Below are 26,898 nucleotides of genomic sequence, written 5' to 3'. Positions count from 1 at the left end.
CAATATTAATTTCCCCACAGCATTAGGTGGAAAAAAAAAGCGTGACTTTTTTGCAAACTGAACAGAAACAATCTTTACCCACCAAGTCTTCAATACTCTATCTGATTTGCCTCTGGTTATTCCAGCAGTATTGTAAAATAATCTGCTTTGTTAGGCCAAATACCATTGAATACAAGTGAATGTAATCCTTTTTTATATTGGGTTTTGCAGGATTATTGTCAAAACAGAACAATTAGACAAACTTTGAAGTAAAACTTTTCCAAAAACTTCAAAAAAGCATGGTTACTTTCTTCATTTCAGCTCTCTGTAATGCCACAATCCACTTAATATATGGAAAACATTTCTCGTATCTCTCCAATATTCGTGGATTAACTATTATAAAACCCTTGCTGATCCTTCTTTTGTCTCTGACTTTTTATCGTCATCTGATCTAATTACGCCACTCCCTTTTGGTTTATTGATGTTTCTATCCTTATCCAGTGTACATTTGCTTTCACACCTCTGTCCTCATTTTGTAGAAATCAAGCCTCATTGCATTATCTCCCATTCTAACCAATTGACTCCAATGTTTATGGGAAACATACAGGAGAGGCTGGAAATGGCTAAAAACCATGGCAAATGTGGGGGTCACAGTGATCCTACTGTATTTAACAGTAAGTAATTAACCATAGTCCACAAAGGACCATAGGCATCTTTCTGCAGAGCGAGAGACAATTTGTTAAATGTGGATTGAGGGACACAATTCTGCAAGGTGAGGTGAGGTGATAGGTCTCCATGAACTACTGGAGCTGGTATGGGGATCGAACCATTGGCGTCATTCTGCATCACATGCTAGCCATCTAGTCAACTGAGCTAATGACCCCCACCAAATCTAATAGTACTCATTAACACATTATCATTGGTTTCTTCCGTTTCTTGCCAGGTAACCAGCCAAATTGACAGCCTAGCCAGCTGGTGGGAATACTAGTTGGCTGGAGGCCACAGCGGGAACATTTGGGGATGGTTCTCAGCCACTGGGAATTGGGAAGTTTGATGATCAGGCTGGTGGTAGGGTGGGGGATTGTGGGATTGGGACTGACTGGGAGAGAGTCAGAGAGAGAGAGAGAGACCATCGGGTCTGAAGAATGGGAGATCCCAAGTGGGGAGAGAGGTTCAACAGTTGTGAGGCTGACAGTTTCTTTGAAGGGCCAGGCCTCCATGAACTACCATAAATATACATTATTCATAACATTTATAAGAGTACATTACATGAACATTCAAAGTTGACATTACAAAAGGTGCAATCCAAATCACTTTTTGCAATACTGTATGTTAGTCACTACATTGCCAATTGCAGTTAACATTTACCATAGTTATTAGTTGTCAAACATATACCTTGAGGAATTTTACACAGTTTGCAGTCCCTGGTTGTGCTATCTGGCTGAAGGACCTTAAACAGTAACCTTTCACCACTGTGTTTCTGCGGCAGCTGCCCCAATCTGTAGTGCATCCCTCAGCACGTGGTCCTGAACCTTACATTGTGCCAGTCTGCAAAGGTGGACCACTCTCTGCATCGGATGACCAGGAGGTTTGGGGAAGACAAGCCTCGAGGTGCTATACACAGGACAGCACTGAAAGCGATCCATCCCTTCAGAAGCTGAAAGCTAGAGGACAGTTATGACATTAAAGTAAATGTTGCATTAAAGACTTAATTACTGTCGACTGTTAATTTTATTGTTATTTTTGTATAGTTTTTGTTTGTTTGTTTGTTTATTGGTGTGGGGGAGGGGGGTTGCATTCTTAGACTGTATTGGACTTTGTTTACCCTTCCGCTTTGCAAAAATAATTTTTTTTTGAAGAGTGAGGCTTAATTTGAAGTGTTATTCCATTGATCATCACCAGACAGTTAATACGCTACATTCAGAACAAATCAACAAAGCACAGATTCTACTATTTAACTTCTCACATTTTCCTTTTTTAAATTTCAAGTGTCCAATTCATTTTTTCCAATTAAGGGGCAATTTTAACATGGCCAATCCACCTAGCCTGCACATCTTTGCGTTGTGGGGGCGAAACCCATGCAAACACGGGGAGAATGTGCAAACTTCACATGGACAGTGACCTAGAGCCGGAATCGAACCTGCAACCTCAGGGCCGTGAGGCCACAGTGCTAACCCACTGCGCCACCATGCTGCCTTAACTTTTCGCATTCTTGCTGTATTTATTCCCTGCTGCTCAGAAACATACAGGCGGGAGAAATTTGTTTTGAGTGGCTACATTTTGGAATAGAAAATTGCACAAAATATAATGTAGATGTAAGATTTGCTTCTGCCCTGCTGGCTATCTTCCAAGAGGAATTTCTATCCTGCAATGTGTGAATACTTGGTCTGATTCGATATAGCAGTGAAGTGTTTGTTTTGATTAAGTTGTTAAGTATCATTTCTACATTGTATCATTGTCACGTGGACTGCAGCAGTTCCAGAAGGAAGCACATCGATTCGATTCCGGTTTGGGTGACTGTCTGTGTGGAGTCTGCACGTTCTCCCCGTGTCTGTGTGGGTTTCCTCCAGGTGCTCCGGTTTCTCCCACAGTCCAAAGATGTGCAGGTTAGGTGGATTGGCCATGCTAAATTGCCCTTGGTCTCCAAAAAGGTTGGGTGAGGTGACTGGGTTACGGGGATAGGGTGGAGGCCGTGGGCTTAAGTGGCGTGCTCTTTCCAAGGACCGGTGCAGACTCGATGGGCTGAATGGCCTCCTTCTGCACTGTAAATTCTATGATTCCATGATTCTGTGATGCACACCACCATCGTCTCAAGGGCAATTAGGGATGTATAATAAAGGCTGGTCTAGCCAGCGACGCCCATATCCCATGAACAAATATTAAAAAGTGTTTACTGACCATTCTCACTCAAATTTCCCAGCAGTGTTAAACAGCGTCAGCTTTGCACCAATACTATGCTGGTGAAATTAAATCTAGTATGAAACCCAGGGCGGGATCCTGAGTCTAAGTGTTGACCCTGTTGTAAACTCTGTTGCGTTTCACGACGGCGTCAACAGGCCCTCAGGAGCAGTAATTCTAAACCCTTCAGTAGGCCAGCACGGCACTGGAGCGACCCACGCCGCTCCAGCTGCTGATGCCGGCGTCAAATGGGCACCGCAGGTCTGCGCAGGCGCACTGCGACCAGCGGCAATGCACACATGCGCAGTGCAACCGGTTAGGTTGCGCGCATGCGCAGTGGCTCCCTTCTCCGCGCCAGCCCCGCCACAACATGGTGTAGGGCTCCAGGGGCCGGCGCGGAACAAAAGAGGCCCCCAACCCGAGAGGCCGACCCGCCGATCGGTAGGCCCCGATCGCGGGCCAGGCCACAGCGGAAGCCCCTCCCAGGATCGGACCCCACCCACCAGGTCGCCCCGGATGGATGCACGCCGAGGTCCCACCGGGTAAGTCCACACGTGGACAGCGCCGGCGAGACTTGGATTTTTTTTACGGTTCTCGGCCCATCCCGGGCGCAGAATTCGCTGGGGGCGCCGATTCTCCGCTTTCCGGAGAATCGGCGGACCAGCGTCGGGGTGGCGTCGCACGATTCACGGCCTGGCCTGGTCTGAGAGAACCCGCCCCCAAACTATGAAGCAGAGTGAGACTAACTCTTCCGATAGGAAACTCACTTTATTTGAGTCTGGTGCCAAATCAATCACTAATTTCAGATTCAGGCTACACCCAAATTATAACTGCAGTATGACTGAAGACTGTTTTGATCTGATGCTGCAGTTGCAATGTGCATTCTTTGATTTGCGCTGGTGGCCAATGAGGTTCCTCATCGTCACGGTGTACCTGCGAAAATGTTCCTTATTAATTAATTAATGAAGCGAGTTATGAACACACCTTCTGACTGCAAGCATATCCTTGAAAGGATGCAGGAAGACACGGCAGAACAGGTAGGCCCAAGATCCAACTAAAATGGGGTCCAGGCCTCATTTCAATTGCCTTTTTAACTTGAGCTTTTTAAAAAATCTACAACATTTTCTTTCCGAGGTAATGAGTCTCCATGTTTTTAAAATTACCCTGACAGGACAAGAGGGGTTGCTCATTTATAATGATCACATTGCACCATTAAAAAGTCGCATATTCTTGATCATACAAGGTCTAGCTTTTTCACTTGTATTTCGAGTGAGAATACTTCACACCATAGCAGCAATCTTTGTGCAAATTGCATCAACGGAGACTGCAACCCAGAGGAGAAGTGGGGCATTACTGACAGCAATTTCCAGAACTGTGATTTCAACTGTCTATGTGTGAATGCTAGACGTTGTTGTCAATTTATGAAGTAATAATAGCATGCTGACAACCCCCTGTTCTTGGTATAGCCAATATAAAAACAGTTTGTTTGGGCACAGGTCATCCCAAACAGATATCCTGCTTACCAATTTTACACCTGAAGTTCTACTCCCACCTTTCTTTTGCACGAAAGTGCCACGAGTTGTGAAACTGTGATTAACAAAGGAGCCAAAAGGAAATTCTCATGACAAGTGTCATCTACTCAGGATAATTAGTAGAAATAAGTCTATTTATGCAACTTGCACAAGTGAACCGTGTGGTGTTGGGTGTTCTGACACACAGATGAGCCAACACAGTTGCATATGGTACAACGCTTCTTTATTTAAACTCACTATTTACAACTTGGTCTTTGCACTCTGCACGTGGGGGGCTCCCTGCTTGTGGTGTTTCAACAGCTCTTTCTTGTTTCCTTCTCCCCAGACCTACTGACCTCCAGGTGTCGTGCTCGTGCTTTTTATGTGGTTGGTGTTCTTGTCTGTGATTGGTTGTGGTGTTGTGTACTCTGATTTGCCTGTTAGTGTGTCCATCATGATGTGTGTGTTTGAATATCATGACATCCCCCCTTTTTACAAAGATATGTGCCTACGTGGTAATAAATATGATCGTGACGTGAGTGCATCTAAGAGTGTGTGTGTGTCGTGTGCAGCATGTGTCTATGACGGAACTATGTACATGGGGCGATGTCGAGTGCGTCACATGAATCCAGTTGTACCATAACATAACAGAAATGCGAACGAGAGAAGAAGAAAAAAAATTTGAACAGTTGTCCAGTCAGACGACATCTGGAACGATAAACAACAACAGGTTATCATGTAAAATTGTCCAACTTATTAAACATATGAACTGTATTATAAGTCCATTCTAATGGGTTTGCGACAAATTCGGGTTGACCGCCTTAAGGGTGGATCAAGAACCACCGGCTGCTGTGCAGGCATGGCCATGGGTGGCGATGGAAAGGGCGTGATGTGCGGCAGCTCCACAAAGTCATCCTCGGAAGCCTGTTGAGGATCTGGCGTGTTGTGTGGCTGTGAGCGTGGAAGTCGGCGAAGGGCGCGCCGATTGCGGCGACGCACGGAACCATCCGGCATGCGAACCAGGAACGAGCGGGGAGCCACTTGTCGGAGGACTTCGGCCGGTGCTGACCAGCCACCATACGGTTGATGGACGCATACTTTGTCTCCGGAGGACAGGGGGGGCAGGTCCGTCGCTCGTGTGTCGTACCGACCTTTCTGGCGATCACGCTGCAGTTGCATGTTCCGAAGAACCGCCTCATGGTCTGTTGTCGGTGCCAGGACGGAAGGTACCGTCGTCCTGAGGGAGCGACCCATTAGTAGCTGCGCTGGCGAGAGGCCCGTGGATAACGGGGCCGATCGATAGGCCAGCAAGGCAAGGTTAAAGTCCGATCCGGCATCAGCCGCCTTGCACAGGAGCCGCTTTGCGATGTGGACACCCTTTTCAGCCTTCCCGTTCGATTGTGGATGCAGAGGGCTGGATGTCACATGAGTGAAACCATATGCTGCGGCAAAGGACGACCATTCACGGCTGGCAAAACAAGGTCCATTGTCTGACATGACAGTCCTTGGAATGCCATGGCGAGCAAACGTTTCCTTGCAGGCCCCAATGACTGCGGACGACGTCAGATCATGGAGAGGCATGACTTCCGGGTAGTTTGAGAAGTAGTCTATGATAACAATGTAATCTCTGCCGAGCGCGTGAAATAGGTCAACACCCACCTTCGCCCAGGGGGACGTCACCATCTCGTGTGGTAGAAGTGTTTCCGGAGGTTGCGCTGGCTGAAACCTCTGACAGGTTGTGCAGTTGAGCACCATGTTGGCTATGTCTTCATTAATACCCGGCCAATATACCGCCTCCCGGGCCCTTCGTCTGCATTTTTCGACGCCCAAGTGGCCTTCGTGTAGTTGACGAAGAATCATCTGGCGCACACTGTGTGGAATGACGATCCTATGCAATTTCATAAGGACCCCGTCTATATTGGTGAGATCATCTCGCACATTATAAAACTGGGGGCACTGCCCTTTTAGCCACCCTTCCGTCATGTGGCGCATCACTCGCTGCAGCAGAGGGTCAGTCGCCGTCTCTGCGCGTATGTGGGCCAGACAAGGATCATCAGCTGGCATATTTGCTGCTGTCAGAGTCACGTGTGCCTCAATTTGACGCACGAACCCCTCCGCATCTGGTGGTGTGCTCACTGCTCGGGAAAGAGTGTCCGCCACTATGAGTTCCTTCCCCGGAGTGTAGATCAGTTCAAAATCGTACCTCCTGAGTTTAAGTAAGATGCGCTGGAGGCGAGGAGTCATGTCGTTCAGGTCTTTGTTAATGATGTTGACCAGGGGGCGGTGGTCAGTTTCGACCGTGAATCGTGGCAGGCCATACACATAGTCGTGGAACTTGTCCAGTCCAGTTAACAAGCCCAGGCATTCTTTTTCGATTTGCGCGTAGCGCTGTTCGGTAGGGGTCATGGCTCGTGAGGCATACGCAACCGGGGCCCATGATGACGTGCTGTCTTTTTGCAGGAGTACCGCTCCAATACCAGATTGGCTGGCGTCTGTTGAGATCTTTGTAGGGCGAGTCGTGTCAAAGAAGGCCAGCACTGGTGCCGTGACCAGTTTGTGCTTGAGCTCCTCCCATTCCCGCTGATGCGACTGGTGCCAGTTGAATTCCGTCGATTTTTTTACGAGATGGCGCATGTTTGTTGTATGAGAAGCCAGGTTGGGAATGAACTTCCCAAGGAAGTTGACCATGCCCAGGAATCTTAAGACAGCCTTCTTGTCAGCCGGTCGTGGCATGGCTGTGATGGCGCTAACCTTGTCTGCATCAGGACGGACCCCGGACCTTGAGATGTGGTCCCCGAGGAATTTCAGCTCCGTCTGGCCGAAAGCACACTTCGCACGGTTGAGACGCAGGCCATTTTGCCGTATGCGGGTGAAGACACGTCGAAGACGATGCATGTGTTCCTGCGGAGTGGTGGACCAAATGATGATATCGTCCACATATACACGTACCCCTTCGATGCCTTCCATCATCTGCTCCATAATGCGGTGGAATACTTCAGATGCCGAAATGATGCCGAATGGCATCCGGTTGTAGCAGAATCTGCCAAAAGGGGTGTTGAATGTGCATAGTCTTCGGCTGGCCGGGTCCAGTTTGATCTGCCAGAATTCTTTGGACGCATCCAATTTAGTGAATATGTTGGCTCGCGCCATCTCGCTGGTGAGGTCTTCTCGTTTCGGGATGGGATAGTGTTCCCGCATGATGTTGTTGTTCAGATCTTTTGGATCTATACATATACGGAGCTCGCCAGAGGGCTTCTTTACACAGACCATGGAGCTGACCCATGGCGTGGGCTCCGTGACCTTGGATAGGACCCCTTGGTCCTGAAGAATCTGCAGTTGTGCCTTGAGGCGGTCTTTGAGAGGCGCAGGAACCCTGCGAGGTGCGTGAACGACAGGGATGGCGTCCGGTCTGAGTCGAATCTTGTACGTGTGTGGCAATGTCCCCATGCCTTCAAAAACCTCCTGGTTGTGAGCGAGGAGGGAATGGAGATTCGCGTGGAACTCAGCATCCGGGAAGTCGGATATCTCATCTGGAGAGAGAGACATGATGCGCTGTACCAGGTGAAGGACCTTACACGCTTGTGCGCCCAGTAACGAGTCCTTTGATGAGCCCACAACTTCGAAGGGGAGTGTGGCCGTGTACCTCTTGTGAGTCACCTGTAGCTGGCAAGATCCTACGGACGGGATAACGTTCCCGTTATAGTCAACCATCTTAAGCCGGGATGGTGTGATGGGTGGTTTGACCTTCATGGCCTGGACTGCAGAGTAAGCAATCAGGTTGGCGGATGCGCCGGTGTCCAGACGGAAGGCGACGCGCGATCGGTTGACCGTCAGGGTGGCACACCACTCATCGTCTGGATTGATGGCATTGACCTTGTTGACATCAATGACGGCAACTCGGAAGTCATCCTGGTCATCTGCATCACTTAACTGGAAGTCGTGATGCGTGGGCTGGACGGTCCTGACTCGTGTGCGAGGTTGTCGAGGATGCGCCGGATCCATGGGTTGAGCCGCACGACAGCGGGCTGCGTAGTGGCCTATCATGGCACATCTGTTGCACTGTCGGTATTTTGCAGGACATTGCCCTTTTAAGTGTAGACCTCCACAATTGCTGCACGTCATGACGTCACGACGTTCGTTGCGCCACTGCGCATGCGCAGTGCGATCTTGCGGTGGGCGCGCCTGCGCAGTGCGTCCCTCGTTGTGGCCGTTATTTTTGGCGCGCACCTGCGCGGGAGACCGCGAAAAGCGCGGGAAGCGGCCGCTGTCGTCCGGGCCGTGGGGCGGGAAGAAATCGACGGCCTGGATGCGTTCAACGTCGTGGGCGGCCTGGCTTGCCGATTCGACGGCTGGGGACCCCCTCCGTGCCAACTCGGACGCCTGAAATCGGGCAAAATGGCAGGTAGCATTTTCATGGAGGACACAGGCTTCCACAGCAGACGCTAAGGTGAGGCTCTTTATTTTAAGAAGCTGCTGGCGTAGGCCACTAGAGGCAACGCCAAAAACAATCTGGTCCCTGATCATGGACTCTGTAGTGGTGCCGTAACCGCAGGACTGCGCTAGAATCCGGAGGTGCGTCAAAAAGGGTTGAAAAAGCTCCTCCTTACCTTGCAGGCGTTGCTGAAAGATGTATCTTTCGAAAGTTTCGTTTACTTCAGTTTGAAAGTGCTGGTCCAGTTTGAGGATGACCGTGTCATATTTGGCCTGGTTTTCGCCTTCTTCGAACACCAGTGAATTAAAGACATCGTTTGGGTGGGGGCCTGCGTAGAAGAGGAGCATTGCAATCTTCGAATCATCCGAGGCATTCTGTTTTTCGGTGGCACGGATGTACAGGTCAAATCGCTGCCTGTAGAGCTTCCAGTTGGTGCCTAGGTTCCCCGTGACTTGCATCGGCTGCGGTTTGCCGGTGTGGTCCATGTCCAGAATGGCAGGTTGGTAGGCAGGTATCGATCCACTCCTGTACCATGTGGTGTTGGGTGTTCTGACACACAGATGAGCCAACACAGTTGCATATGGTACAACGCTTCTTTATTTAAACTCACTATTTACAACTTGGTCTTTGCACTCTGCACGTGGGGGGCTCCCTGCTTGTGGTGTTTCAACAGCTCTTTCTTGTTTCCTTCTCCCCAGACCTACTGACCTCCAGGTGTCGTGCTCGTGCTTTTTATGTGGTTGGTGTTCTTGTCTGTGATTGGTTGTGGTGTTGTGTACTCTGATTTGCCTGTTAGTGTGTCCATCATGATGTGTGTGTTTGAATATCATGACAAACCGTTTACAAATTGCTGTGGGACCATGCTGAGTTATTGCAACATGTGGAGAGAAATCACACCTGCCTCTTGGAAAGGCAAGTGATCCTCGAGCCTGGGATGGGGAAAGAGGAGCCATGAATAGAACAGCAGATTAACAGGAATTTGTGTTTTCTGTGTTTTTCTTTTGTTTGGGCTGTTCTAATGTATTTAGATACTTTAGTATACAGTTGCGCACAGAAGCTGCAATTAAAATTCAGACAAGGGTAATTGAAAGCAAAAAATAAAGAGTTTTGCTTCTCTTTGTTTAAAGCTTAGACAACAGGAGGAGCGGGATTCTCCGTAATCGGCGCGATGTCCGCCGACCAGCGCCAAAAACGGCGCGAATCTGTCCGGCATCGCGCCGCCCCAAAGGTGCGGAATTCTCCACATCTTGAGGGGCCGAGCCCTCACCTTGACCCGATCGCGGGCCAGGCCACCGTGGGGGCACTCCCTGGGGCCAGATCGCCGGTGCCCCCCCCCCCCCCCAGGACCCCGGAGCCCACCCGCGCCGCCGTCCCAAAGGTGGTTCAATCCACGCCGGCTCACGTGGGTTGACAGCGGCGGGACTTTGGCCCATCGCGGACCGGAGAATCGCTGGGGGATTCCCGCCGACCGGCGCGGCGCGATTCCCGCCCCCGCCGAATATCCGGTGGCGGAGAATTCGCGACACGGCGGGGGCAGTATTCACGCCGGCCCCAGGCGATTCCCCGACCCGGTGGGGGGTCGGAGAATCGCGCCCCAGATCTGAACCTCTGGTGGTTTTCTGGAGTTAAACTGGCTGTTGGTCAGGTAGAGTGCAATCTGTACTGTACTATGACACTTTCTATTTTCCACCTCCCCCCTCAATTCGAAAACTGTAAGTCACCCCAGAAGTGTCAAGTTTGCAAAGTGAACATTAATTAAACTCTGGAAAGTTTTTGCCATTTCATGGGCGGGATTCTCCATCTCGTCTGCCCCGTTTTCCGACGGCCGCCTGCCCCGGAATCCTCCGTTCCGGCAGCCGGCCATTGGGGTTTCCCATTGTGGCCATCCCACGCTGTGGGGGAACCCGCGGGCGTGGGTGCGCTGCCGGCGAAACGGAGGATCCCGCCGACGGAGAATTCCGCAGCACATATTTCCATCATTATGATATCAAAGAGAGAGTTGAGATGTCACAGAATGTGAGGTTGAGGAGGGTGGAATAATCACACCCTGGATTACAGTTACCCATGTAGCATACCAATATGAATCACAGAATTATTGCGGCACGATAGGAAGCCATTTGGCCCATCGTGCCTGCATTGGGCTCTCCAAACAGGCATTATGACTTAGTCACATTCACCTGCCTTTTCCCCTTAACCCTTGCACATTGTTTCTATTCAAATAATTATCTAACGCCCTCTTGAATACGTTACATCTAGTAAGTGCGTTCCCGACCCAAACCACTCACTGTGTGAATTTGTTTCCCTCTGGCGTCACATTGACTTATTTTACAACTCACTTACAACCCCTCTCGTTCTCATTCCTTTTACGAGTGGGCACAGAGTTAGCCGCACACATGCAGGAGTTAATGGGGTTAAGAAGCTGTTTGAGGCACTTCAGGGCATTCAGATTTCATATGTAGCAACTTTGAGAAGAAGCATTGAATCCTACAGCAAAGACCATTTGCTCTGTCATGATATGCAGACATGCAGATAATGATGAGACAGGCACAGACAGGCAGCTAATGAACACAGAGAACAGGACATGACCAATGAGCAGGCAGGACACTCAGGTGGGTATCGGCACTCACACTCCGCCTCTTTCCACTGATGAACATCTACAGAGTGAGTCAGGGTGTATGTACAGTATCACACCTCCAGCACGTGGCTAAGAGCGAGTCTGGTTCAGTCAGACAGAGTAACCACACTTAGTTAGTAGAGAGCCGGACTCATAGAGAACTGTGCTAACTGTGCTACTGGATCAATAAATCAGATTGAACTAACTTCAAGGTCTGGAGTATCTTTTGGTTAAAGCTGCATCCAGTTGCAGCCTTTGTTATCCCAGAGTACATAACACAACATACTCCATTTCTGGAGAAAGAGCAGAAAAATCAGAACTCCTGTCGGGCAAGGTGTGCCCAGACCCACCAAAGATTTTGGGCCATGAATTACAGTCAGTACTCACGTGAATGCATTTCAGATACAACACGCGAATGCATTGCAAGCATTCAGGAAAATTGCAGCAGAGAATTCCATCAAACATCAGCTTTACTCATCAATATCCACATACAATGGTGTTACCAGCTCTCTGATATTTTTATTGGATTCTGAGAAGTTAAGATTGGAATACACAAGCCCTGTAGTCAGGAACATTAATAACTGCGGAACAAGACAGTGATTTAAGTGATCACACGAACTATATACTGAAAGACTCCAGGCTAATTCTTTTGATGCAGCACATCCCGCTGATGAAAGGGAAAAAAGAATAGATTTCACTCGACTGTCAGAAGTTGACGGCAGATCAGAGGCTATAGAAACTTCGCTACTCCTTGAGTTTATCATTTTCTCCAAATGACAATTGATAGACATTTCAATGTTGCTGACTGAAGTTCACGCTGTTCACAGTTGAGAGCTGGAAACGCGAATTGTTCAATGGCGTCGTAAACAGCAGCAACATAAAGCAGTGTCTTATCTTCTCCAGACAAAAAACAGATTATAAACAGTCTAAATATTCACCAGTACAGCGACAATGAGACCAATTAATCGTTTTGCATTGTTGAAGCGCTGGTGCTTCGAGGGAAAATTTGATGCTAACTCAATCCATACCATTCTCCACGTTCTGGCAATATCTGTTCCTGTTACTCCTCAAAAGTAAGAAATAGTTAGATTAGACTTGGAGTGTTAATCTGGGCCTTCCACCCTGGTTTCCTTATGATCACTTCCATTGCTGCCTTTGTTCTAGAACCCTGTTCCTCAGGAATGCCAATGGGCAGTTAGAAAATTTTGATGTGTAGAGTAGTCACGTATTTGTTGAACAAGAGAGCAATCTGCCTGTCCAGATCAACGTAAAATATGGCATAAATTGAAGATGGGCAGGGAATTTTCCAGCTGTCCTGAAAGATATTCCCCCTTCAGCTTGCCAAGCCACCTGCCTGACTTGTGACCTCTTCTATCCGCAGGTTCCTCTTCCAGTCACACAACATCTTGACTTCAAACTATCCCTGTTATTTCTTTGATACTGGGTCAAAAACCTGGAATTCCCTTCCTATTTGCACTATCGGTGGTCCTGCATCAGATAGACAGCAACTGTTCAAGAAGGTAGCTCACCACCAACTTCTCCAAGGCACTAGGGCTGGGCACAGATACTGACCTTGACAACAATGCTTACATCCCATGAAATAATTTATTTTAAAAATGTGTTGGTTATTTTTGCACCCGTGTGGGTTTGAAATTTTTTCTGCAAAGCTATTTTCTTTATAGACAGGAAGCCATGCACTTGTTAGTTACTAATGTGCTTATTGGGCCACCTTCTTGAAGCAGTTTGGCTAGTGCTAGATGCACCTACGGTGCTGTTAGAAAGGGAGTGCTAGGACTTTGACCCAGTGACATTGAAGGAACAGCAATATAATTCCAAGTCGGAATGGTGTGTGGCTTGCAAAATGTGTTTTTTTCATTCTATGCCCTTGTCTGTCTGGACAGTAAAGGGCACACAGCTTTGGAAGGTGCTGACTAAGGAGACTTCGCAAATCATCTGGACACCTCAGTTATCGGTTGCGAACAGGGTCGCAAAGGGGTTCTCGTTTTGGGAGTCAGACTCCAAGTCATCATCTTCTCCCAGGTGCCAAACTCTCGAGTGTATCAGGGCTGATAGGGCTGCATGGTGTGATTTTGGATCGCTCTCGTCGTTCCGGACGAGTCTGTACGAATTATCTCTGTGCCAATAGGTGGTGTCTAGTTCTGTGGGGACAGAATCGGGGTCATCATTGTAGGTCGGTGGTGGGGTTTGTTTGGGAAAGTGATCGTGAAGGGATCACTCGAATCGTGCTCAGATTCGGTGGGTGTGGGGCCTGTTGCATGGGGATAGTAGGGTGGCGTGCTGTGGCTATTGTCTGAGTCACAGTCTCTGTCGCTGCTGCTGTTGTCTGTGGGCATTCTGGGGCGGAGTGTATATTTCGGGGGTGGAGTCGGGGTTGAGTCCATGGCTGGGCTGGACGTGTTGGGGGAGGGTAGGGTTACGTTGGCTGTGGGCGGGGAGTGGTCTGCTGCGTCAAGCATGACGTGATGTGCGTGGTTCCATATGCCTTCAGCTGGTTGATATGGAAACACGCAGTCTTTCCATTGGGGTACTTTATTTTGTAGACGGAAGGGCTTACTTTGTCCGCAATGGAGTACGGACCCGAATACTTTGGTGACAGGAATGTGCTGGGGTTGTATACGGAGAGCATGACTTGCTGTCCTACACTGAACTCAGTCGCATGCACTGTCTTATCGAAACAGGCCTTGCTCTGTTTCTTTCTTGTGTCCAATTTCACTGCGGCTGCGAGCTGAGCCGTTTTAACATTCTCCACTAATTGTTTGACTGCATTCTCGTGTGTGAGGGCCGTCACTTCGGGGCTGGTCAAATCTAATCCTAATAAAAATTCTGTGCCTTTCATGGGGCGTCCAGTCATGAGGGTGTGCGGAGTGTAACCTGTGGATGTGGAAACTGTATTTCGCAAAAACATCAGTGCAAAATGGAGGACTGAGTTCCAAATGGTGTTGTTTTGCTGGACCATTTTTCTGAGGGTGGATTTTAGGGTCCGATTCATGTGCTCCATGATACCACTCGACTGGGGGTGGTATGCAATGTGGAATTTTTGGGTAATGCCAAATATCGTGAGGACGTTCTGCATGACACGTCCCGTAAAATGGGAACCTTGGTCGGATTCAATGCTGTGGGGGAGTCCCCATCTCGTAAAGATGTGGTGGGTTAGGATCTTGGCTGTGGTTTTTGCCGTGTTTGTTCTGGATGGGAATGCTTCCACCCATTTTGTAAACGTGTCTATCACCACAAGTACATATTTATAACCATTCCTGCAAGGGGGCAATGGTCCTATATAATCAATCTGGAGGTTAGCCCAGGGGCCATTAATGGGTCGGGTGTGACTGAGCTGAGCCTATCTGGCGTATCTGTCCGGGTTGTTCTGGGCACAGATAAGGCAATTCTCAATGTAGTGATTTACATCATCCTTTAAACTCGGCCACCAGCAGAGCTGCCTGAGGTGGGCTGTAGTGGGATCGATTCCCTGATGTCCATGACTGTCATGGAACAAACAAATCAGTTGATTCCTGTCCTGTTCAGGAACCACATAAAGGGTGTCTTTTAACACCACACCGTCATGTGTGGTCAGAGCATTTTTAAACCTCTCGTAGGTTGCTGGATAGTTTCCTTTTAAAATCTCCCTGAGATTTCTGTCCTGCTTCTGGGCCTGCACTAAATCCTCGATCTTAGTCTGCGAGACCTGAACTGCATTCACTGGTGTGCTTTCGGGGGGGTGTCCAAAAATATCCTTGCCTGGAACCTGCTTTAGCCAGTGTGTCGGCTTTTACATTTCCAGGGGGGGAGGAACGATGGTGACTACGAACTTTGACTATCCCAAAAGTCCTGTTCTGTGCTCGCTCTAAAATGTAACGGAGCAACGGGGCTGAAGGGAGGTGTTTTCCGTCTGCGAAACAAATCATAGAACATAGAACATAGAACGATACAGCGCAGTACAGGCCCTTCGGCCCACGATGTTGCACCGAAACAAAAGCCATCTAACCTACACTATGCCATTATCATCCATATGTTTATCCAATAAACTTTTAAATGCCCTCAATGTTGGCGAGTTCACTACTGTTGCAGGTAGGGCATTCCACGGCCTCACTACTCTTTGCGTAAAGAACCTACCTCTGACCTCTGTCCTATATCTATTACCCCTCAGTTTAAAGCTATGTCCCCTCGTGCCAGCCATTTCCATCCGCGGGAGAAGGCTCTCACTGTCCACACTATCCAACCCCCTGATCATTTTGTACGCCTCTATTAAGTCTCCTCTTAACCTTCTTCTCTCTAACAAAAACAACCTCAAGTCCATCAGCCTTTCCTCACAAGATTTTCCCTCCATACCAGGCAACATCCTGGTAAATCTCCTCTGCACCCGCTCCAAAGCCTCCACGTCCTTCCTATAATGCGGTGACGAGAACTGTACGCAATACTCCAAATGCGGCCGTACCAGAGTTTTGTACAGCTGCAACATGACCTCCTGACTCCGGAACTCAATCCCTCTACCAATAAAGGCCAACACTCCATAGGCCTTCTTCACAACCCTATCAACCTGGGTGGCAACTTTCAGGGATCTATGTGCATGGACACCTAGATCCCTCTGCTCATCCACACTTCCAAGAACTTTACCATTAGCCAAATATTCCGCATTCCTGTTATTCCTTCCAAAGTGAATCACCTCACACTTCTCTACATTAAAGTCCATTTGCCACCTCTCAGCCCAGCTCTGCAGCTTATCTATATCCCTCTGTAACCTGCTACATCCTTCCACACTGTCGACAACACCACCGACTTTAGTATCGTCTGCAAATTTACTCACCCACCCTTCTGCGCCTTCCTCTAGGTCATTGATAAAAATGACAAACAGCAACGGCCCCAGAACAGATCCTTGTGGTACGCCACTTGTAACTGAACTCCATTCTGAACATTTCCCATCAACCACCACCCTCTGTCTTCTTTCAGCTAGCCAATTTCTGATCCACATCTCTAAATCACCCTCAATCCCCAGCCTCCGTATTTTCTGCAATAGCCTACCGTGGGAAACCTTATCAAACGCTTTACTGAAATCCTTATACACCACATCAACTGCTCTACCCTCGTCTACCTGTTCAGTCACCTTCTCAAAGAACTCGATAAGGTTTGTGAGGCATGACCTACCCTTCACAAAGCCATGCTGACTATCCCTGATCATATTATTCCTATCTAGATGATTATAAATCTTGTCTCTTATAATCCCCTCCAAGACTTTACCCACTACAGACGTGAGGCCCACCGGTCTATAATTGCCGGGGTTGTCTCTGCTCCCCTTTTTGAACAAAGGGACCACATTTGCTATCCTCCAGTCCTCTGGCACTATTCCTGTAGCCAATGATGTCATAAAAATCAAAGCCAAAGGTCCAGCAATCTCTTCCCTGGCCTCCCAGAGAATCCTAGGATAAATCCCATCAGGCCCTGGGGACTTATCTATTTTCAGCCTGTCCAGAATGGCCAACAGCTCTTCCCTACGTACCTCAATGCCATCTATTCTAATAGCCTGGGACTCAGCATTCTCCTCCACAACATTATCTTTTTCCTGAGTGAATACTGACGAAAAATATTCATTTAGTATCTCGCCTATCTCTTCAGACTCCACACACAACTTCCCATCCATGTCCTTGACTGGTCCTACTCTTTCCCTAGTCATTCGCTTATTCCTGACATACCTATAGAAAGCTTTTGGGTTTTCCTTGATCCTACCTGCCAAATACTTCTCATGTCCCCTCCTTGCTCGTCTTAGCTCTCTCTTTAGATCCTTCCTCGCTACCTTGTAACTATCCATCGCCCCAACTGAAACTTCACACCTCATCTTCACATAGGCCTCCTTCTTCCTCTTAACAAGTGATTCCACTTCTTTGGTAAACCACGGTTCCCTCGCTCTACGCCTTCCCCCTGCCTGACCGGTACATACTTATCAAGAACACGCAGTAGCTGATCCTTGAACAAGCTCCACTTATCCAGTGTGCCCAACACTTGCAGCCTACTTCTCCACCTTATCCCCCCCCAAGTCATGTCTAATGGCATCATAATTGCCCTTCCCCCAGCTATAAGTCTTGCCCTGCGGTGTATACTTATCCCTTTCCATCATTAACGTAAATGTCACCGAATTGTGGTCACTGTCCCCAAAGTGCTCTCCTACCTCCAAATCCAACACCTAGCCTGGTTCATTACCCAAAACCAAATCCAACGTGGCCTCACCTCTTGTTGGCCTGTCAACATATTGTGTCAGGAAACCCTCCTGCACACACTGTACAAAAAACGACCCATCTAATGTACTCGAACTATATCTTTTCCAGTCAATATTTGGAAAGTTAAAGTCTCCCATAATAACTACCCTGTTACATTCGCTCTTATCCAGGATCATCCTCGCTATCCTTTCCTCTACATCCCTAGAACTATTTGGAGGCCTATAGAAAACTCCCAACAGGGTGACCTCTCCTTTCCTGTTTCTAACCTCAGCCCATACTACCTCGGAAGATGAGTTCCCATCTAGCATCCTCTCCGCCACCGTAATACTGCTCTTGACTAGCAGCGCCACACCTCCCCCTCTTTTGCCTCCTTCTCTGAGCTTACTAAAACACCTAAACCCCGGAACCTGCAACATCCATTCCTGTCCCTGCTCTATCCATGTCTCCGAAATGGCCACAACATCAAAGCCCCAGGTACCAACCCATGCTGCCAGTTCCCCTACCTTATTTCGTATACTCCTGGCATTGAAGTAGACACACTTCAAACCACCTACCTGAACACTGGCCCCCTCCTGCGATGGCAAATCTGTGCTCCTGACCTCTATACTCTCATTCTCCCTTACCCTAAAACTACAATCCAGGTTCCCATGCCCCTGCTGCATTAGTTTAAACCCCCCCAAAGAGCACTAACACATCTCCCGCCCCAGGATATTTGTGCCCCTCAAGTTCAGATGTAGACCACCCTGTCTGTAGAGGTCCCACCTTCCCCAGAAAGAGCCCCAGTTATCCAGAAATCTGAACCCCTCCCGCCTGCACCATCCCTGTAGCCACGTGTTTAATTGCTCTCTCTCCCTATTCCTCATCTCACTATCACGTGGCACGGGCAACAACCCAGAGATAACAACTCTGTTTGTTCTAGTTCTGAGCTTCCATCCTAGCTCCCTGAAAGCCTGCCTGACATCCTTGTCCCCTTTCCTACCTATGTCGTTAGTGCCAATGTGGACCACGACTTGGGGCTGCTCCCCCTCCCCCTTAAGGACCCGGAAAACACGATCCGAGACATCACGTACCCTTGCACCTGGGAGGCAACATACCAAACGTGAGTCTCTCACGCTCCCACAAAATCTCCTATCTGTGCCCCTGACTATAGAGTCCCCAATTACTAATGCTCTGCTCCTCTCCCCCCTTCCCTTCTGAGCAACAGGGACAGACTCCGTGCCAGAGGCCCATACCCCATGGCTTGCCCCTGGTAAGTCGTCCCCCGCACAAGTATCCAAAGCGGTATACTTGTTTCTCAGGGGAATGACCACAGGGGATCCCTGCACTGACTGCTTCTTCCCAGTCCCTCTTACAGTTACCCATCTATCTCCAATCTTTGGTGTAACTAATTCCCTAAAGCTGCCTCCCGAATGATCCGAAGTTCTTCCAACTCCAGCTCCAGTTCCCTAACTCGGTCTTGGAGGAGCTGGAGATGGCAGCACTTCCTGCAGGTAAAATCAGCAGGGACACTAACGGCATCCCTCACCTCAAACATCCTGCAGGTGGAAAATCCTCTTGCTTTCCACAGGGGTAGGGATTCCGTAAGGCTGTTGCAGACATAGAGGCTGTCCGAATATATGTCTGCTGGCTGGGAAGGAATCTGGGTGTTCCACAATGTATGCGATGGCCGCAAGTTCTGCTGCCTGCGCGCCTAAGTGTCCTGGAAGTTTTATTGCTATTTCTTCAAGGACGCGTCCCTGCGCGTCCTCGACATAAATACCGCATTCTGTTATGCGCTTCCCTTCTAATATTGTGGAAGATCCATCCACATATATCTTTATGGGTTCGCACGTGTCTGTGAGCTTGGGGCTCTGGGATGAACTATCTATCTTTCTGGGGGGTGTTTTAGCAATAAAGGGGCCTGTGTTGTGGTGTGGAGAGATAATTTCACATTCATGGGGCGTTTCGGGGTACTGTAAGTTGTCGGCTAAAAAAGTGTGGGCCTTTGTCCTTTTAACAGTGATGTCCCGTCCCTGCAAAAGAAGGGTCCATCTAGCTGCTCTAATCTGACTGACTGTACCGTCCTTGAGTCGTCCGTCCAGTAAAAGTTGGGTGGGGGTGTGTTCTGTGAGGATTGTGATGGGGTTCAGTCCGGTTCTGTAAGAAAAATACTGTACTGCCCAGAATGCTGTGAGCAGGTGCCTTTCACAGGCTGAAAATCCCTGCTCCACAGCATCTAAAACTCTGGAGACGTAAGCCACGGACCTTAACTGTTCATGCCGTTCCTGGAGGAGCACGGCCGAAAGGGTGCGGTCAGTGCTTGCTACCTCTATCGCATAGGGGGAAAACGGGTCTGGAACTTGTAGTGCGGGGGCTGCTATGAGTGCTTGTTTCAACGAGTCCACGGCATCCGTATGCTGCGGAAGTCATTCCCAGGGGGCTCCTTTCTTTAGGAGGTCTGAGAGGGGTGCTGCCTTGCTGGCGAAACCACTGCGTTTTCGGCAGTAGCCAACCAGTCCTAAAAACGACCGAAGGGCTGAAACGTTCTGGGGAAGGGGCAATTTAGCAATCGAGTCAATCCTTTTGTGCTCGATCTCGCGTTTACCATGTGTGATAATTGTACCTAAATATATCACCTTATTTGCCAGAATCTGGGCCTTTTTCGGGTTAACTTTACATCCAATTGCTTGCAGGAGTTCCAGGAGTCCGGACAGAAGCTCGATGTGCTCTACCTTGGTGTCTGTCTGCAGTAGTAGGTCGTCAACGTACTGGTCCAGACATTCGGGACGAGAAAATTTGGCTAAACCATTTGCCAGCTGTCGGTGGAAAATGGAGGGGGAGTTGTGGAATCCTTGTGGAAGGCATGTCCACGTGTACTGTTGGTTTTTAACGGTGAAGGCAAATTTGTACTGGCACGCCTTTGCCAATGGAATGGACCAGAATCCATTACTGATGTCCAAACCCGTAAAGTATCGGGAATTGAGTCCCTGCTTGAGCATGGTCTCGGGACTTGTGGCTATTGTGGGGGCTGCTGCGGGGGAGACTTTGTTGAGTTCCCGGTAATCGATGGTCAGTCGCCATGATCCATCGGGCTTTCTCACTGGCCAAATCGGGGCATTATTAGTGGAGGCTACTGATCTAAGTATGCCCTGCTCTAATAAGCTGTCGATTACCTTTGAGATTTTTCCCTCTGCCTCTTGGGGAAATCCATACTGTTTTGGGGGTCTAGGGTCAGGTCCTGTGATTTGTACTGAACAAGTCATCTGGCCACAGTCGTGCTTGTGGGTCGCGAATGCTGTCCTGTTCTTCTGTAAAACTGCCTAACCTGCTTGTCCGTGCTAATTGTCGTCGGGTTAAACCAAAATTCGCCTACCGCGCTAATTTTGTTGGCGTATTCACCTATTGTGAGCGTTGCAGGGGCTCTTGCAGATTTTGCCATTTTCCAGACACACTGGTTGACTGGATCAAATGATAGGTTGTGGGAATTCATAAAACCGATTCCCAGAATGTGTTCTGCTGCGTGGGGCAGATCAACTAAAACTACGGGGTGCTTGGTGGTGATGGTGCCGATTTGAATGGGTACAGGGGCTGCAATGTGTCCCTGCTGTGAGCGGCCTGTAAAGCCGGTGAGGGTGATAGTGGCTGTAGTGGGCCACGTGTCCTTTTGGAACATGGTGGAGGAATTTATTGTGGTGCGGGACCCTCCTGTGTCCCAGAGAAACTCGGTGGGCTGTCCCCGTATTTTCGCTGCGACTACCGGTCGTCCAGACCTATCCCAAAGGGTGTCGCAGACCCAACTGGGGGAGCCCGAACACCGTCAGTCCGTTCCGTTCAGGTCCGTTTGATCTGAAAGGGTGTTCACACTATGTATGGGCTCTGTCTTATTCTTAGAGTGCCCGTCTGCTGGGCTCTCTGTGGCTTTCATGGGGCATTGCATTCCCTTGCAAAGTGTCCCAACTGTCCACAGTTGTAACATTCTTGTGACTTTGGTGAGGGGGGCTGTTCTTGCTTTCATTTACCCATGGGGGTTCTGGTGTGTTTTAACTGCTTGTATGTCTGCTTTGGCCTGTTTTTCTTCGGGATTTTTAACTGCGGGTTTGTTTTGTACAGACTGCTCCCAGGTGCGGGACAATCTTTTTACTACCCATTTCTCATTATGAGCCTCCTCTGAGGGATCATAATTGGCGCACGCTTTCTGTCCTGTTTCTGTGGCATGGGAGATAAGGGTGCGGGTCCATTTGGCCATGTTGTCTGGGGACAAATGGGCACGGTGTAGGTCTCCAAAAACTGCTGCAAAGTGGATCCACAGGAGTCCAGCAAACACTGTGGGGTGCTCGGTTTTCTTTTGCTTGCATTTATTGAGGCCATCTACGGGGTCACCCCGGTTATACCCGATTGCGTCTAGGACCATTTCTGCAAGGGTGCCTCGTCCTGCATTCTGTGGGTCGGGAAGGGCTGCTACGACCGAAGGGTCTAAACTCAAAACTGTGAGCTTTACATGCTCTCGCTCATCCAGGCCGTACATAGTCGCCTGCTGCTTTACTCTGGCAAAGAAGTGGTGGGGGTTTGAGGTGGGGAGGAATGGTGTGATTTTCTCGCAAGCGTCCCGTAATTGGGTCACTGTTAAGGGGGTGGTGTACAGAAATTCCGTATCGTCCGATGTGGCTGTGCAATGGGTGGTTACAGGGTTCATTGGAGCCTGAACTATCTGCTCTGTGGGGGGTTGGGGCGCTTTTCTCTTTTGGGGCTTTCCCTGCGCACATGTCCCCTGAACATATCTCTGCGCTGTCTCATTTATCTCTTCCCAATCAGGGCCGTCTTCCTCGTCTAACTTTGATCCAAAGTTTTCCTGGAATCCTTTTTGTACTGAAAGCAGAGATTGTAGTTCTGCAATCCGCTTCCGGCACTTTGCGTGGTCTAGTGAGCTTTGTCTTTGATCCGTGGTGGCAGCATGGAGTGCTCTTAATGCTGCCTTCAGGTCACTACACTGCCTCTGCAATGCTTCTACCTGCTTCTCGGTTTCTTCTCGTACCAGGACTGCACGTTGCGTGTCCTGATAGGCCTTTTCATACTGGGACTGGAAGCTGCTTAGGTGCACCAGACAAGTCTGGTGTGCCCACTTGGCATCATCCACCTCTCCATCTTTTGCTGCCAACTTCCTCCTTAACTCTACATTCTCTCTTTCTACCTCACTAACATCGACCTTGCTCATTCGATGTATGCCTTCTATCTCTTTCCGGAGCGTCCTAACGACCTCCTCTGTGCCTCGCAATTGTGCCAAGCAGGACACGATTGCCATCGGCTTGCGAGCTTTCCCTAAGCTCTTCTTGTGAATCTCGCTCAGGTTCTCCCACCAAGTATGTCCTATACTCCCGGGACCTGTTTCCTCATTGCTAAAGAATTCGCTCCAAAGGGGCCATCCTTTCCCTTTGAGGTACTTCCTGATTTCTTCCTCCCATACGGGACACTGTCCTACTCTACTGCTGCTGGTCGCTGCGACCGCAAATCCTTCTGGGTTCATGAGGTGTTGCATTGCCTGCATTGCCATCTTTCTTATCCGAATGCTTCTTTTAAATTTGTAACAGGGGAGCTAAGGCTGCGCTGTAAATACGGGTACGGCTTTCGCTAATTTCCGAAATACAAACTTCCGACAGTTTTGTTGCAACAAAAAATCTATCAGATTACCTTATAGCCCTGTTAGTTACGCATGCATTTAACACACTTCTGAATTATGAGGATTGATCAGAACTGCTTGAACACTTGTGGTTTTCTGTTCCCAATTGGATCTCTAATTCAAATGTTTGGGTTCTCTCGGAGTGGTTAAGCCACTTCTAGTTTGGGTCCCGTCAGGATGTCACCAGTAAAATGTTGCTAACTTTTGGTTGGTTCAATTGGCTCTGTTTTATAACCTTTGCTCTCGAGTCGCCAGGTATCTTTACCGCCACGAGGTTCAAGTTCAAGTAATGATCAATAACTCAATACACTGATTAGTAAGATTCAAATCAAAGCACATTTATTATACACAGTAATCGCTACTCATGCACAAATTCTACGTCTAAGCTACTTCTACAACTATCAGGCCTATACTTAGCTTCGGACTGGCCCACCAGGTCAGGGGAACAAATGGCCTTTCGTTCGGGTTCTGAGTCTGTGGGATTCGAAGTTAGTAGGGATTGGTAGCTAGGAGCGCCTATCTCGTAGCGAGTGTTGACTTAAGACTTACTGGATATCGGCGGCAGTTGAACCGGTCACGGTCAAGGGTTGGTTCGCGTTTCTGAGTGACCCGGTCAAGAGGAACGATTTGAACTTGGAGGCTTAACTTTATAGTCCCCAGGGGCTTCCCGCCTTTTGGGGAGGAGCCTGTACCTGGTTCCAAGTGATTGGACTTCGTTCCAATCGCTTAGTTCGATTTCTCCAATACTGGAGCGGTTCCCTGATCGATTGGCGGTCTTGAGGTGTCCGTTAACCTCTTTTGTGTTGGCTCCTGCTGGCGCTGGGGAGTCTGGCTTAGCTTTGTTTGTCCCAAATGTTGCGATTGTTCCCGGGGATCTCTTATCAGTGTGTAGATGGCTGCTACATTATCATGCAGATGGCTGCTTGTATCGATGCTGTCTGGGCTTTTGCAGAGTTTAATACACAGTAAACGTGCACCTGCTGGTTTCTGCCTGTGTTGGCTGAATTTCCCTGCAGCCTTTGCTGTTCTCCATTTTACATCGGAAGTTGGCCAACCCAGGTGGCTACAGTATAAAGAGCACACCTCACAAGGGCGAGGGTGAGACGGCTCTTTGAGGGGATAGAAGAAGATGTGTGTGAACATTGCGGGGGGGTGGGGGGGGGCGGGAGGGGGGGGGGGGGCGCTAATCACGTTCATATGTTTTGGTCCTGTCCAAAGCTGGAGGATTACTGGAAGGAGGTTTTTAGGGTAATTTCTAAAGTGGTGCACCTGAAACTGGACCTGGGCCCTCGGGAGGCCGTATTTGGGGTGTCGGACCAGCCGGGATTGGAAACGGGTGAGGAGGCAGATGTTGTAGCCTTCACCTCGTTGATTGCCCGAAGGCGGATCCTGTTGGGATGGAGAGCAACCTCTCCACCCTGTGCCCTGGCGTGGCGGGAGGACTTGTTGGAATTCTTGACTCTTGAGAAGGTGGGCGTTATTCATTATGCACTTTCAAGAACTGGATAATATCGAACATTAGTTGGGGGGTGGGGTGGGGTTGGGAGGGTTGTGGGGAGGGGACTGTATGTGTTAATGGTGATTGTAGGTGATTCCTGATTCCTTTTTGTTATTTGTTTATATTAACATGCAGGCAGTTGTTTGGGGGTTGGTGGGAGGATGGGATTGTTGTTGTTGATATGGGGAGTGACATTATATTCGTTACTGTTTATTGTTTATTGTTGGTGGGTGCAAATTTGGGAGAAAATGCGAAAAAGGAGAATAAAAATATTTTTATAAAAAAGAGGTCCCAAAAGAGGTGAACTGGACACTCTACATTCTCCCTCTGTGTACCCGAACAGGTGCCGGAATGTGGCGACTGGGGGATTTTCACAGTAACTTCATTTAAGTGTTAATGTAAGCTTACTTGTAACTCTAATAAAGAGTATTATTATTGTATGTGGTGGCTTGGCAGTTGGTGGTGGAGAACAAAGGCACAATATGAATTCATTGAGTTATTCTGAATTAATTTACGTAAATTACAGAATAGCTTGAGTGTGATTTCTCGCCTTAATGGAAGATGTCACAGATTTATTTGCGATTTGTAGCAAATTATTTGGATCTGCGGCCTGATAAATGGGTAAATTGGTTTTCTCTAATGTGCGACTTCAAAATTTATGAACCAGGTTTGCATCATCTGAATGCACATGGCCTCCAAGCTGGCTCTTATTAAATGACAATATGTTAGCGTTATAAGTTGCCAGCACATGGCATCAATGCAGCTTTGTTTGCTCAAACAAGTAAAAAAAAACGATCTATCTGTAGGGTAGCGTCTTTTTATGGAGGTGTGCACTTCACAAGCTATAAAAATGGCTGAGAAGATATAAACAACCAACGCAAACAGCTGGCCTGTCAGCATTGCTAACAGAGAATCACATTTTAATTAGGAAGGACTTTATATGCTTCTGGTATTCCCCCTTAGTGGAAAATATAACCACTAAAGCATGCAGAAAATGTAACCTACTTATGAATCTTGATGTACCTTTTTGCCAAGTGTTGCTAAATCGGCATTGTCGTGTTATTCACCCTGGGGTAACACGGACTGCAACAGGATGCAGATGAACTGTAAAGCATTCACCAAACGTAGGCGTTGGTTCAATACGATTTATTGAACTTCTGTAACAATGCACACAGCTGGCTGTGGGCTGGCATTCTACTACTCTAAGTGTACTAACTCTAACTTACTAGACCAGGCTAGCTGCGATCCACGGTTAGAAGTTGCTGACTGATATGTACACCTTGACTGTCACTACAGTTGTCACCAGTGAAAAGAGGCAGAGTGCTGATGCCTCGTGTGTTTTATAGTTGGAAGCCCCCCTCTGGTGTTCTGTCTGGTGATTGGTTGTGTTCTGGCCTGTATGTTGGTTGGCTAACCTGGGTGTCTGTCACTGCCTGTTTTTACCTCATGATGTGCATGGATGCATATTATGACACCCCCCTTTTTAAAAAAAATTGTCGGTTGCTTAGAGCATATATGACATATTTACAGATACAACTATTTACAGCAAATGGCGAGTGAATGCATATGTACATGTAAAGTGTCTAGCGTGCAGATACAGAACAATATGTACAAAGGAAATATTTATAAGTCCAATCTTTGGGGCTGGCGTCGGATCCTTGTCGACACCTGAGAGGTGGAGGTGGGGGCGACGGCGCCTTGACAGGCGGGATTGCAGCCAGATTGGTGGCCTTGTGGAGTGAGGTGTCCGGAAAAGGCATAACGACAGCTGGGAACGTGAGATCCGGTGGTGGGCAGGCAAGGTTGCGTAGCGCCCTTCTGTTGCGCCTGACAATGGATCCATCAGCCATGCGAACCACGAATGACCTGGGAGCAGCCTGTCGAACAACAACAGCTGGAGCTGACCAGCCTCCACCAGGCAACTTGATGCGAACAGCATCTTCCAGAGAGAGCACAGGCAAATCAGTAGCATGAGCATCGTATGTCAGCTTTTGCCGGTTTCTGAGTTGCTGCACCTTTTGCAGCACTGGGAGGTGATCCAGGTCAGGTAAATGAATGGCCGGAACATTCGTCCGTAGGTCACTTA

Source organism: Scyliorhinus torazame, chromosome 17 (genome assembly GCF_047496885.1).
Source record: "Scyliorhinus torazame isolate Kashiwa2021f chromosome 17, sScyTor2.1, whole genome shotgun sequence".
Classification (NCBI taxonomy): domain Eukaryota; kingdom Metazoa; phylum Chordata; class Chondrichthyes; order Carcharhiniformes; family Scyliorhinidae; genus Scyliorhinus; species Scyliorhinus torazame.
This window is presented reverse-complemented; position numbering follows the sequence as displayed.